The sequence below is a fragment of the Pygoscelis adeliae genome, unplaced genomic scaffold (genome assembly GCF_000699105.1).
Source record: "Pygoscelis adeliae isolate BGI_AS28 unplaced genomic scaffold, ASM69910v1 Scaffold38, whole genome shotgun sequence".
NCBI lineage: Eukaryota > Metazoa > Chordata > Aves > Sphenisciformes > Spheniscidae > Pygoscelis > Pygoscelis adeliae.
Genome location: NW_008825614.1, coordinates 10,019,807 through 10,033,072, shown reverse-complemented (window position 1 = coordinate 10,033,072; position 13,266 = coordinate 10,019,807). Strand labels below are relative to the sequence as shown.

At 38.9% G+C, this 13,266-nt stretch overlaps 1 protein-coding gene across 2 annotated transcripts in view; it reads left to right on the top strand.

The window, feature by feature from the left end:
- Window positions 1–13,266, top strand: part of ERC1 (ELKS/RAB6-interacting/CAST family member 1) — a 310,978-nt gene that overhangs the window by 237,062 nt on the left and 60,650 nt on the right. The gene's annotated exons all lie outside the window — the stretch shown is intronic.

Sequence of the window (13,266 nt, the reverse complement as noted above, 5' to 3'; positions counted from 1 at the left end):
TTCCCAGCCTCCCCCCGCTCCAACCCAGATGGGCCTGTAACTGGGAGGCTGCCATAAATCCATAAACGCAGGTTTGCTCGGAGCTGGCAGTTTCACTTGTCTTGCCCAAGAGCTCTCTGCTGTGTGTCTGCTCGGGATTTGGTGGTAGGGGAATCCTCTTGTTTCTCAGGTGTTTCCTTCGTAGTTTTGTGGCCTTGTAGCTCCTCGAGTTTCTTGTGTGAAGAAGTGAAAATCTTGGTGCAGTCGTCGGCTTGTGGCAAAAATAAGGCAGCTTGAAGTGTGCAAGATTTTGGTAATCCCCTTTTTCCTTTAAGCTAACAATAAATAAAAAAAAAAGAGACCTGACTGTTTTCAGCTCAGGATGTCACTGTGTTACAGACATTACCAGATGTACAGTTCTTCTCTTAAGTAAATAGCAGTATTTGCATTTACAGAGGTAGTTAAATGATGTGCTCTTGGTCAAACCACAAGTGACAGACGTGAAGAATAGATCCTGACTCAGCTCCACTAAGTCATCTTTCTATTTCAATTGACTGTTTACGTGTTTTGCAGTTAACAGTTGTTAGTTTTAAAAAGCTAACGCTTTTCTTTGTTGGTGGTCTTTCCATCTTAGTTTTTAAAAGATTTATTCTGCATGAAGCATCCTTATATTTTCCTGTAAATTCATTGGTCCATACGTTTTAGAAAATGCTCAGAATTTTTCCTGATGTTGTGCAAAATACCCATTTCTTAAGGATAGTTTCAGGATTAAAAGTTGTCCAATTCACTCATGTTCACCCTGCCTCTATTGTTTTCTGCCCCTGTCCCCTGTGAATCTCCATACAACTAAGTGTAAATCTCCACTGTATATTCTTGCCATGAATTTGTCTGTTTTAATCTAATCATTTTAACTAGTTTAGACATTATAGGGAACTGACGGAAAGATTCATTTTTCCTCCAATAGTTCGTAAATAGTAGTGTTGGAATGAAGAAGCTGTAACCTGTAAAGCAGTCCTCTGCTTTGCAACACACTCAAATTTCTGCCTTAACCTTCTCATCCTGAAATCAGCCTTGGAAAATATGCATAATTTTTCCATAAAGTAGATAAAATTTAAACATCTTGAAATTTAGCAAGAAATTTTGTTTCAAGAAATTAACCTAGTCGCAAGTCTCAGTACCGAAGTAGATGCCAAATTATACTTCATAGCAATGGTGCAACCAATTAAAGGGCAACTATATCAAAACAAGCAAGAGGTTACTTTCAAGAAGGTATGGGAACTTCTATTTATCTATAGCGTAGACAAGTTTTCATGAGAGACAGTCTCTGTGCATGATACAAGCTGGTTTAAGTTTGTATCTTCTATTTCATATCCTTGAAATTGGAGTTCTTTACTTTTTCTAAGATACTAGAGTTATATCTGTAAATTTACATGTGATAATGTTTCCTCAATAAGTCAATTTTCATGGGAGTTTTGTTTAAACTACAGGATAAACACAGCTTCAAATTTGTTCAATTGAAAAGGTGTTGGTAGCTGGAATGTGCTAAAATGAGGTTTTTCCAATTCCCTCACGTATGAATGACTTGCTTTCTCACTTTCAACATGTTGCTTAAGTTTCATGTACTTGTGTCTCATTACAAAACATAGACAATAACAGCTTGCTTGGAGATTGTTGAGCTTCTTTTTTTTATTTTATAAAACTCTCTAAATCTGTACATGAAAAAAGACTTTGTATAACAGAATGTATCATTATGTTTAGCAGGGATCTGATAATAAAGGGTTGTCAAGGGTCTGTTTCCGTGGTTCAGATCAGGCTTAACAGTGCTTGTTCTGGAGCAGAGTATGCACGCTCAGTCTCCTAAACCATTTTTACAGCATGCAGCTCCAGTTTCTTCTCATGAAGAACAGGGACTAGATAGAGAGAAAAACAGAAAAGACGACGGTAGGATGCTCCCTACTTACTGTAGAATGCCAGTTGCTTTAAGCATCTGGAAAGTTGTTTATCTTCAGAGCTCATCAGAATATCCTGCAGTGCCAATTCAAACAAATCTTCTGCATTAAGAGACTGCAAGTAGCTACACCTACTTTCAGACCCGGATCTGAAAAAGGAAATTAAATGAAACCTCTCAGGCCCCTTCTGCTGCGATTATGGAACTAAATATATCCAAGTTTTATCCATAGCCCCTGACACCTGCTCCATTCCTGTCCTCAACCCTTTCAACAACTTCTGTTTTCTTAGAAACACTTTTTTGGCACTATTTAAGCAGCGGTCATTGAAGCTACCAGGAACGGGAGGCCAAGTGATGCCTTAGTGCTGAATGAAACTGCCTCCATCCTCTTTTTCCCCTGATGCTGCTATTCTTGGCCTTATCCAGACACTTGGCATTTCTTGTGCTCCCTTTTCAATCCATCTCCTGGGCAGCAGCAGCAACCAGAAAAGACTGAAATACAGGTAGTAAGCGTTAGGATTAGGTTGGAACAGATGTCAGCATTAGTGCTGCTGTTGTTACTACCAGCAAACCCTAAGACATCCTTTGCAGAATTAATGTAAACAGTCCCATATACCATGTCTGACCTTACAGGAAATATATCTTTTTAGAAATCAGACAAGGTGGTTCTGGAAGAGAGGCTTGCACAATCGTACAAAAGAACCCTCAGAGAAAAGGGAGGAGGCAGTTAGGTGAGACACATCCAGGTTGGTAGTCAGATAGCCAATAAATAATGAAAGCAATCTGTAACTCTAGCAAGAAAATTTGTTGAAACGCGGAGGGAAATTGAGATCTTTGTAAAAGAACAACAAAATTAAGTAGCTCTACACATCTGGTATGTAACATGAAACCAGATGTCACAGGCATAATGGCAATTAATGGGAAATAGAATAATATTCACAGCTGGAATGTGGGTACAAGTTGTTCTGGAAAGCTAGAAATGAAAGTACAGGTGGCGTATGTTAATGATACTGGAGATTCTGAGGAAATAAAAAAGTGATAGCATAAATGAAATAGCATTACTTTGAGTCAAAATAACGTAAGGACTATAAAAGGAGTTATGGATTTTAGGTGTAGAGTTGTGGTAGATGTAAATAACAATGGAGAAATGTGTTTTTATGGGAGACATCTATTTATTGAATACAAATCAGAGAAACTGCTGGGCTTCTTAACTCAATATTTACTAGATCACCAAGAAGCAATGTTGGTTTAAGACTCCAGGATTGTAAATAAGTGTTGATGATACTAGAGAAGAAATCATCACCAAAAACAACTTCAGCTGTAGTGACCATGAATTGAGTACACTTATATTTAAATAAAAAAGCTATGCTAAACAAGTAAAGTTTTCAATTTCAAAGCAGTAAACTGAAAGATTAAGAATATTAGGTAGCAAGTAAATGGGACAGAAGGACTCAGATTCGAGTGTAGAGGAAGCAGGGAATTTATTTAAATCAAAAGTCCAAAACTGTGAGGTCTTCACATCCCAAACAAAGGGGGAAAAGTGTGAGAAAGAGTTACAAACCTAACTGGTTGTGTATCGGCATCCGAAAGGAAATTAGCAGCAGCCTTAAAAGTCAGTCGAGAGAGAGATGTTTCTGGGAGGCAGAAAGTACAGGAATAAAGTGAGAATTGTGAAAACTCACGCTGAATTAGACTTTCCAAAGGAAATCAAAGCAAATAATAAAACATTCTATAGCCACAGATATAAAAAGACCAGGAAAAGAAGTGGAACCACAATGCACTGAGGAAAGGGCTAGGATTAGCAATAGTATGCATATGGTCCCAAAATTAAATGAATGCCTTTGCCTTGGTTTCCAATGAGCAGACAGATAAAATACAAAGAAAGGAAGGTATGATGACCTATCAGAATAAGTACGTCAAGCATGGAAACAAGACAGATGCAGAAAGAAGTGAGATGAATTATACTAACCAGAAATAACAGACATGATAGTCATTTAGCAAGGAGGTGGATCCTCTATCAGTTTGTATCTTTGATTGGAGTCTAAAAATTGGATAGTTTTCTCAAAACAACTATGCTATAAATCATGACTTGGGTTTTTCACATGATCAGAAACCACACTAAGACTGCAGTATTGCTGTCATTGTTTGATATAGCTGAAATTTCTTTCTACCATCTTTCACTTGGGGTCTGATTCACGAAGACATAAGTAAAGAACAATTGTTTTCACTCTGGTAATTCTGGATGTTTGATATGTTATAATCAATGTGAATTCCACGATTCACTTTCCATTCTTATGTTTTGGCAGTGCTGGCTGTGGTAACTAAGGGTTTGACACTGTCACAGCATCTTGAAGAACTGCAGTTCCTCCAGGGATAAGGAACCTGTGGTGAGATTTGGGTTCCTCCTGTTTATTCAGGGCTAGGTTTTAGCTGGATCACCAGGCTGCAGGGATACACAATCAGTGGTGCTGACACCAGGGAAGGGGCAGGAACCTGAAAATGGGAGAGCAGAACCATCTCTTTCAGCAAGAGCCCTGTCTTGTGTCAGCTTAAACCAATTGTGAAACCACATGCTAAGCTAAAGATCAACCTGTACTTGACCGTGTCACAGGAAAAGAAACAAGAGCTGCTTTTCTTAAACGGTCATTTTTCAAAATCTGGTGGGTGTATTCTGGTGGCCTGTGTTGCCTGGATGAAAATTATACCTAAGTTTGCACTCTATTTGCACTGCTGTTAAACTGCAGATGAAGAAAGACAGCCCAAGTTTCGGGACTTCCTTCTCAGGAAAGCCAGCTCTGTGGAACTCGAGAGCCTTGTGAAAACTTCTGTCTCTCATCCAGCTTCTACACTGAAGGCTAGTAAAGCAAGGAAAGTTGTCTTAAAAACAAAACAAAACAAAACAAAACCTACCCTTATAGGGTAGGTCCCTTATAGGGACAAATCTCCCATAACATGAGGTGCCAGGGTTGAAGGTTCCTTCTAAAACGTGCCATCTTGGAGAACTCCCACTCTTCACAGGCAAGTAGGTAGGGCTCATATACTATCAGTTTAGCAGCTGTGATATGCAGCAGCCTCTTTTTCACTGGAGGAATTAATCAATAAAAATAGTTCAGGAAATTAGTAGTGGGTTGGAAAGTCCCTCTGCGAAAGCTTTAGATTTTTTTCTGGACATACTGGCAAACACAGTCTAGAGCTGTACTGCAATTCTGAGTGCTCAGAGCACAGACACGAGCGGGACTAGGAATTGCAAATGTTTGCCTCAGGTGCCAAAGTGGTAAAATTAAGGTGGAAAGTGTAAGTAAAGGAAGGGCTAAAACATTGATGGAAAGGTAATAAAAATATTTATAGGATTACTTGTGACTATGTCAAATATGTTGAGGGAAAGGACTTTGAAAAGCATTGCTTATCAATCCTAGTAAGGAATGATGCTTCTGTGGTTCTAGGCATTTAGGATGTTAGAGAAAATGTGTGTAGGAAAGTCTAAAGATATTACCAGTATCTTTTTTTTTTTTTTTAAAACAAGGACAGCACAAGTGGTAATGCTTCCTGTGTCTAAAATTAACATTGATTATTATCACACCATTCATACAATGGAAAATTAAAGGGGCTTCTCTTTTGTGACCACACAACTCTATTCAGAAGGAATTTATATTTTTATCTCTTGTTTTCCAGTTCTGGTCACTTGTATGTAATGACATTGAAAAGAACAGTGAAAAGGTGTAAATTCAAGAGGCTTCAATTTGCTGATGACAAACAACTTTTTATTTTCTTCTCACTTGGTTTGCTTAAATTTGCAATTCCTTTTTTGGTAGCTGTGAGAGTGTAGATCAAGGGTGAGAAAGACTGCTGACGTGCCATCCAGATGAGGCAAAGGTAACTTGCTGATTCAGGAAACGAGTACAGGAATGGAAGGAGTGGTATTATCCCTTTTGACTGAGGGTGGAAGACTGTGTTTGGGAAATTAATTTGCAGCCTGAGGTTTGATTATTCCCAGCTGTAATTAAAGGAGCAGGTAGTACCTATCGCCAAGTTACTTTTCTTTTTCCCACCTTCTTGCGGCAAGAGGTTGCTACTGTGTCTTTTGGGTAAATGTTTTGCTCACTTTGGAATACTTTGTGCTTTTCATGTAGCTGCATCTTAAATACTGCAGAAATTGTAGCTGGTGCAGAATTTGGCAACCTGTGTATTAAGTAAGGTACTGGTCTGTTAGCGTATTGAAATGGTGTTCTCTGGTATGACTGCCAGTATTTTTCAAGGTTACTTTTAAGAACCAAATTCTGATACCCAGAGCTCTGCGAGGACAGCCTCCTCCCTGCGAGGTACTCCAGGTTCATAACCACACTGGCAGGACGGTGGCTGTTAATTGCCAGGGTCCCAGAACAAAAGAAACTGGAATTTACTCTCCACGCGGTTCAGAGCAGTCAGAGTTTCTTAATTTTCTGAAGATGTTCTATAACCATCAACAAAAGTAGAAAAAAGTGTTGAGTTTGGAACTACCACTGTAGATGTGTTGACACAGTTTATGACAAAAAGGGTGATGTTAGCGCCAGGAGAACTGTCCCATTGGATCAGCTGTTTGGTGTGTTGTATTACTAATTACTTTTTCAGAGTTTATCAAGTGTGACCCACCCAAACAGTGTCATTCTACCAAACTCATGAAATTACTACGTACTGTGTCCAAACACCTTTATGTTCTAAGCTGTCGCCTAAACGTCTGTCAAGCTCTCATAATACTGCAATAGTTCATCCGGATCTATTTGCCTGCTAGTTCTTTATGTTGTTGTCACTTCGCGAGAGGTTTTTTTTAATTCATATGCAAATAATACAGTTCTTATTGTAATGATGATTTGCCATGGTAAGTCTTACAAATGCCTGTGACAGAAAAGCATTAAAAGCTTGATCAGCATTTTCTGTAGGCTTTGAGTAAATGCAGTGGAGAAAAATCAGACAACTGAAGCAAGTAGTGTGCAAGTAGCAGCTCTTTCCTTCTGTGGCAACTGTTGCCCTTACTGCTGGAGTGAGTAAACAGTTCATGAAACAGCAGAACCTTTCCAGTTTGAAGCCATATGTATTAAAGGCATGACAGCCATAATTACAGTTTATCTTAATATGCCAGGTTGAAAACTCTGGCGGGTCAGTCATCCCTCATGGAAGAGCAACAGCCTCTGTTGAAGGAACTGATGGGATTGCTATGACCTTGTAGCTACCTGAGCCCTCCAAAGTTGTGTCAGACCCTTAAATCCTGTCGTTTAATGCCAGTCGGAAGGAAAATAGATTTCATCCCTATAATGAAACTAGGCCTGATGGAATTATCCCAGTTCCTCGGTGACATTAAAATCAAAGCTGCTGCTGATCTCAATATTGCTTTTATGTTATCTCACCCACACTTTCAGAAATATTCCACATAGGAAGAAATCTCATAATTTGAAATAAAATTATATAGAACAATGTATTTATAACATTTCTATATGGAATTTGTGTTCTCTCTGACATATGTAAACATATTCTTTTAATGAATATGTATAGTTTTTGTGTTTTGAAGCATCATTAATTCAGCACTGTTTGGAGCCTGTTATTCTTTATAATTATACAGCTGATAAATATTCCAGCGTTATGACCCTGAGAACTGTGCTGCAAAGTACAAAGCTGCTTTTTAAAATTCACTTTCTGTTATGTTTTACCAAAAGGATTCCTCTCCTCTGCTGGGAAGGAGCTGTGAAGTAATTACCTAGTCTCCTGAAATGAAATGCTGTAGAGAATCATTTAAAGGCATCTTGATTCTATGAGTATTTGTAAGCCAGAGGACAAACTTGGCTACCTTGGTAGTTAAAACATTTTTACTGTTGTGGATGAACCTTTTTTATTATTACTTATTGGATTTATGCTGCTACAGCTTATTATCCAGGAATACAGCGTATTAGTCCTGCCGTGCTGAGGGTTACTGAGTAGTTAGAAAGTCTCATGTCCCCATTTGCAAAAATATGCTGTGGTTCACCGAAGAGGAAAAAGAGGAATGAAACAAGACTGGTGTCTGCAGTACTCCAGGGAGATGTGTTACGGTTTTGACTATACTGCACACTAGGGTGTTTTGGTGCTAATGGGACTTGGTAACTGAATCTGTATGAACTGTAGTTCCTTATTTTCTAGGTTCATTCAAATACTTGGTCATTAAAACTACCAAATCACTTACTTATCCCCACCCAAGCCCACACAAGAAATCTCATCTGTGCTGTGTATGTCTTTCTCTAGGGCCTCTGTAAGCATGTGTATGAGATGCTAGCACCTGCCATTTTTATTAAAGTCACTGCAGCTGAAGTATTCTCTAAGAAAAACATTGTTCAGCATCTGAAGTTAAATGCTGTACAAGTCTTTATGCCCTTTCCTCTCTGCTACAGAAAAATTTAGAAAATACTGCTTTGCTGGATGCCTTCTATTCCTACAGCTTGTAGTATTAGTAATATGTAGTAGTATAATAGTACATCATTCTGATTTTTAAGCTTTCATCCAAAAAAAAGACTGTTTCTGTGGTTGAGGGACGTTCTTAAAGCTTTGCCTTGATTCAAGGCCTGTACTGAAAACCAAGCTGCAATTTAAACTGTTGCCATCTTGCCCAGTTATCTTCCCAAAATCAGGCATTTCCATTCAAGGTCTGAAGGAGATGTGCCTTTGCACACTATTCTTTGTTGTGTGTTGACAAAAGTTTTAGGATGGCCAGCAAATGCAACTGGAGACCTCATCAGGAATGCTTCAAAGGCTCATGATACTTGGCATCAGAAGAATACAGTCATGGCAATTTTCAGTGACTTCTCGGCTCTGCAGTCATCGCTGCCTTCTATAAGACATTTCAGTCCTCTGGATCCATCAGTATCTCAGAGTTGGAATCGTTCATTATCACTACATCCTTGGCATCAGCCATAAGAACTCTCACTCCCAGCTGAACAGCAAATAGAATGGAGACCGTGGATGAATCAGAAGTACTCCAGAGGCAGCTCTACCGCCATATAACTTTCTGTAGTCATCTATTTTAAAAAAGGCAAACCCATCTTTCTTTGCATTATTTTTTTAAGACTGCAAACAGAGCAAATAATGTTGATATTGATCTTCAGATTATATCCACCACTATCTCTTAAGAATTGAACCTACTGGTCTTGGTACCGCTCCACTCTGTGGTGATCATGATCCACATTCAGTGAAAGGCTTCAGCATAAATAGAAGAAAAAAAAGAATCCTCCTCTTTTTGTTCAATTCAGAGTTAATCCTAAACCTCTTTTCACTAGATTTTCTACACTGTTGCCATTTCAGGTTTTCCTTGGTAATATTCAGTGTCTTTTAAAGTCTGCTTACCTCTTGTGAGCTGCTATACAGTTCAGTTCAGGCTACAGAACCTGCCCATATGGAGAGAGAAATAGCCAGTTTCCCCCCTGCTGAGTTGCTGTTGCCACAGCTACACTACTACCACTATCTGAAATACCTGAACTAACTTAAGTGAGCTGTGTATATGTAGTGACTTTGGCATTAGCTAACGTTTTAAAAGATCAACCGTCTTGGGTTGTGCAGCAAGTACATGCTTTGCCTGCCTATTAGAACATTTCAGGACCTCCGATGTTGTGAACTGAAGACACGCAGTTTGCTGAATAAGCTAAGCCTGTACCACTGACTGTTACCTAAACCGAAGTTGAGCCCCTACGACTGACTGCGGCACTCCTGACAGATAGGTTTGTTCATGTGCTACTAGCACCATTCACGCAGCAGCCCATTATCTCCTTCTTGCCACCTCAGCTGTCTTATAGCATGTTCTTCTGGTCTCCCTGGGGATAACAGCTTTCAAGAAGGGAAACAAGTCAGTTTTGTAGTGCTGTTCAATCACAAACCTTGTCGTTTGCTTGGTGATACTTGCTTTTTGTGGTCTTTTAGAATCGTTCTAGCAATTCCAAGCTCTGTTGAGAAAAGTAGCGCACCATTACAGACACGTCTCCTTTCAGCAGAGCTGACAGTGACACCTGCACTTCTCCCATATGAAACAGTATACATTTAGCTTGCAGAGTTCAAAAACGCAGCTACAATGCACGTATCACATCACAGGATATTTTTCTTACTTTGGTTCAAACTTCATCTTGTTTCAGTTCCAGAAAACAGTCAGAAAGCCACAATGCCTTTCACCCCACTTCTTGACCAGCACCCCTGTCTCACACATGATATAGCACTGAAGTTTTGGCCAGTAGGATGTTTTTTTTCTAAGGCATGGTGGCGAAGATTATTCAGCAAAAAATAAGTAACAGACCGCTATTCGTATCTCGTTGTCCTGCTCCTGGAGTTTTCGCTTAAGAAGTAGAGATGGGCAACAAAGGATTTGATTGCAGAAGGTATGCTTTACATGCTATTTGAGGCACCTCCAATTTCCATACCAGAGTAATGGCAATATAGATACTGTTACAGAGATATTCTTGGCTCTGGTCCTGAATCATCAGCGAGGATTGTGGGTTTACTATTAAAAGAATAAGTGTTTCTTTAGAATCAAAACAGATTACTCTAAAGAAAGTGAAAATGACCAGAGCTCCAAGCCAGCCTGCCTTTCCCAGGATACCGATAGCTAGAAAAAAGCAGAGGTCATGCATCATGGTCTGTCACTTCACTCTATTGATATTTTTCATGTTTCAGGCAGACATCCAAAATTGGATACTTTTCCATAAAGCAAAAGCAACAGAAACAAAGTGGCAATAATAGCGTGCCCATTATTGGTTGTTCCCACACCTACAATCTTGACACTACAACTGGGAATCTGATGTGCACCTTTTCCTTTCTTCTACTCTTTGTTTCCATTAAGTCATCAGAATATTTTTATTTCTTCATAGAATAAATGCATTTAGAGTATCTTTTGATTATCCTAAAGTGTCTAAAAATATTTCCTAACTTCGTGGTATCATGTCTTGAAAGACAAGGAACAATTTAAGGTGCTAGTTATTCTAGGCAGGATCCAAGTACTCTCTAAACTGGATCTGTCAGATTTTTGATATGCTGGTAGTCTGCTTAAAGCAAGCTTACTCTCTTAGCGTGTACAAGAAACACCTGTATAAATCCAGAGATAAATTCCACCCACAGAAAGACCACTGAGTAAGTCCATTCTGCTGTCAGATGGTGAACAATTTTGTCTGTTGAAACACACCTTTTCCTCTTGAAATACATGGTTCTTTCACATTTTTTGATACAGGATATATGGCTTCAGTCAAGATCCTGATAATAGCAAACTTCTGTGTATGGGTAGCTTCAGCAAAACTCTAGCAATCACTGGAGTGACTGAGGGGATGAACAGAGATCACATCTTAGCAGTGTTCTTTTATGCTCTCGTTTCTTGTGCTGTGCAATGATAGAGGTCTTAAGCTTTCGCTGGCATAGATATTTCTAAGAGCTCGGTCACTGGCTGGGATCAGAAAGAAGCCAGGTCATACATCAGTCACCCTCTTCTCACCGAAACCTGTAACGTGTAAGAAAAAGTTATTCTTCCGTCCTCACTATCACTCATCTGAAAGCAGTCATGGACTTTCTCATCGAGTCAATTTTCACCCATTGTCTTAGCAAAACTTCACACTTTTCAAGTGAGAGCAGTATATTTTTTTTTCCACCTGTAAAAAATAACAAGGGCTTTTTAAATGCGGTGTCTCACCCATACAACTCTCAAAGAGAAGTAAGTGTAGAACCTGGCGGTTTCTGCTCCGGGGCTGTGGAGACAGCGTGTCTTTCACATAACTCTGCGGGCAAAAGTGCTGTGCTGGCTACTGCCGAGCTGGGTTAAAAAGTAGCCCTGAGCTGCCTCTCAGAGGCTACCGTCTTCTCAGATCTGTCAGCAGGACTGCACGTGTAGTCGCTTCCTGGTCCCATTCTATTAAAATAATGTGTTGAGGGTTTTTTTGAAGAGGCAAAACTATATCATTCAGACTTTTTAGAACAAGGTCAAGAAGCAAATGTATATGCAGTTATTCTTACACATTGGAGAAGGGATTACTAAGGAAGTATCAGGACAGTAAGTTCTTTGTCCGGCTGAGCTGCAGCCAGTGCAAGCTATCTGACTACATCCTACATATTTAGGTATGCATCTCCCTGCACCCTTGATCTAAGCACTGAAATACCCGATGAAGCTATTTCACTCTCCGTCCTCAGAAGCATTACAATATTAAATACATCTTTTCATGCTCACCAAGGTCATAAAATTTGTAGTTTTCAGCATTTTAACAGGTAAAAATTTCTGTACTCCAGTAGTACCAGTCCTTTCCCTTTTCAAGCCTTTTTAAAAGTTCAGTATGTTAGATGCATATGTTCAAAATATCAATATTAAATAAAAGCATTGTCCATTTGTCCTGTTCTTCTCAAACTTTCTCGGTCATGTATTCTTTCACATGGAGCTCAATGAGTACTTTTTGTAGCAAGTATTTTTCTTTTAGCCACAATTACAAATTCCTAACTAAGATTAACTTAAGTTGTTTAGAAAGAAGATACAGGAAGAAGAGGAGAAAGCTATTTTACTACAAATAAAGTCTAATCAAGGAGTGGTAACAGGTGAATTAGAAAAAGCAGATTTAGTGTCACTGCCACCCTCAACAGTTTGCCAGTGTGATCCTAAGTCACCAGATTGCGGTGGGTCTTCATTAAAAAAGATCTTGACAACAAACAGAAAGATATATTGGTAGAATTAAAAGCAATAGTTTACATTAAGCTCCTATAACTTTTCTTACATCTTTAATAAAAGACAGCCTTATGGCAAAGTTATTAGCATAATAATTGCTATTGACATGATTAGCAGAATAGTTTTAACACATTTGATATTTTTTTTAAATCATTCTCTGAAATTAGCAATATTAATATGCTTTTGTTTATAAACTAGAGCAGGTAGAAATTTGGATTATTTGGGAATTTGAAATTTTTATTACTTTAACTGCATTTGCAACTAAAATTTTAGATGAAAGGTAGATAGGAAATCTGTAGTACTCAGAGTTTGTTTTTCATCATCATTCCTACATGATGCCATCTTCCACACCACCACAAATGGTTAGGACCTCATTTTATTCCTTCTTTGCAAGGTGATGAGAGGTGGGACAAGCCACCCTTATTGGGCAATAAGGACAAAGTTTTCTTTTATGACCTGTTGCACATCCTGATTTGGCCATACCAGCTAAAGGTGAGAATTAAGGTCGAAGAACAGAAATAGATGTTTTCCCTAACATAGAGCAATACTTTGAGTTCATTTGCGAACTGCTGTTTTATGACCAGGGCTATTGTCTTTGTCTCCTCACTTCTCAGTATCTATAAAATGTTTCTGAACTCTATTTGTAAGTTTTTTGCTATTG